The 1,775-nt window shown below is 46.3% G+C and overlaps 1 non-coding gene across 1 annotated transcript; it reads left to right on the top strand.

The window, feature by feature from the left end:
• The first annotated feature begins 1,283 nt into the window (after positions 1-1,283).
• LOC130323926 (U2 spliceosomal RNA) lies at positions 1,284-1,474 on the top strand. The gene has a single exon (XR_008869102.1). It is a non-coding gene; the product is annotated as a U2 spliceosomal RNA (small nuclear RNA).
• Positions 1,475-1,775: the final 301 nt, after the last annotated feature.

Here is a 1,775-nt window from a genome sequence, read left to right as displayed (position 1 = left end):
AACAGTCGCTTTTTATGTATTCAGCACCTATGTATAATGTTGTAAAAATGCTCTAGAAGCTAAAGTCGCAGAAATGTCACACATATTTGGCCTGCAACTTTCTGTGCGACAAATTCAGACAGGAAAAATCAGTATAAATCCTTAGAAAATTATCCCCCAGTGTCTCCATCTGCTGGCGGTATTGAATAAGCATTGCTGCACTGATGGGGTATGCATTAGACGAAAAAAAAGAAGAAAAAGAAGAATAATACGCCCAGAAAAGAGGCGAAAAGGAGAAAAACGTAAAAAAACGTGAAAAAAAAGTAAGAGGAAGAGAAGGGAAAAAAAGGTGGAAATGGGTTTAAAAGTGATTTCGGCGGAGAAATATATATATATATATATATATATATATATATATATATATATATATACGCGCACACACACACATATATATAAACGTATTCTCCGTTGAGATATTGCAGCCGCTGCTGTGTCCAGGCCCAGGAGCCTTAGCACTGTGCTGTGATGTCACTCAATACCACTGACATCACTAGGTGTAAACAACATCTCTCCTTTGCTGTGTATGTGACTATGGAGCTGTTTGGTGATGTCGTCTATTATGGCCTTCATAGAAGCAACAGGAGATTGTTGCATCCATCTAGAACCCTCAGAACTACAGTGCTATGATGTCACTCACTTCCACAGGCCTTGCAGAGTGTAAACAACAACAACCCAGCTTTGTTGTGTATGTAACCATAGGGATTTGTGATGTCACCTAGAACCTTCACAGCAGCGACAGCTTTATGAGGAGCATCAGCACTGCTCTGCCTGAGCAGAACCATCACCGCCATAGGTTGTCAAATAACCCGGATTTAACCCACACAGGTAAGTCCAATGGGGTGCAGGCATGTCCTCTATGCTTACAGCTTCCCGTGGGTGTTGGTTTGATACCGTTTGGGGACAGCCAAGGAGGCATCTGCAGGCAACAAAGGTAGGTGTGTGCTTGTGTGTGTGTTTCCTATGCAGATCCTAAGCCCAGTGTCACATGCAAGTAGGAGGAGTAAGAAGGGTTCCTGGCAAATCCGGGTTATGGATTGCATTTAAAAAGGCCCCGTGGGAGTGCAATGGGCCCCTGTCTTGCTGCTTAGCAATAATGGTATGGGTTTAGGTTCTGCTGTGTGTACTGGTGGTTGACTGCCCCCCAGCCCAGAGTGTGCATGGAAAATTGTCTGGCAGCCTCCCTGACAGCAAGCAGTGATAGTGCCCATGAAGGGGACCTTGTTGGGCCCGCCCCTTTCACGGTTATCGCTTCTCGGCCTTTTGGCTAAGATCAAGTGTAGTATCTGTTCTTATCAGTTTAATATCTGATACGTCCCCTATCTGGGGACCATATATTAAATGGATTTTTGAGAACGGGGGCCGATTTCGAAGCTTGCTTCCGTCGCCCTATGCATTGACCCGATATGGCAGTATCTTCGGGTACAGTGCACCACCCCCTTACAGGGTTAAAAAGAAAGATTCCTACTTTCATTGCTACCTGCTTGCTGGCTAGCCAGCTAGCCAGCCCTGTGGGCCTTGCTGCTGCTGCTGCAGCCAAAAAACAAAAGGTGGTGCTGCTGCTGCTTCTGCTGCTTCTGCTTCTGCTTGTGTCTGGCCGCTGTTGGAGTGTCCAGGCACAGGACTTCTGCTGCTGCTGACTAAATGGCCTCCTTAATTGGATCATTTGAGTAGCCAGCACACCTGTGCAGGTAGGGCATGACATGATAGGCAGCTGCCTTGATAGCGGGTGGGTGCTG

The sequence above is a fragment of the Hyla sarda genome, unplaced genomic scaffold, assembly GCF_029499605.1.
Source record: "Hyla sarda isolate aHylSar1 unplaced genomic scaffold, aHylSar1.hap1 scaffold_257, whole genome shotgun sequence".
Taxonomy (NCBI): Eukaryota; Metazoa; Chordata; class Amphibia; order Anura; family Hylidae; genus Hyla; species Hyla sarda.
The sequence above is the reverse complement of the archived record's forward strand: the minus strand, read 5'-3'. Positions and strand labels throughout refer to the sequence as shown.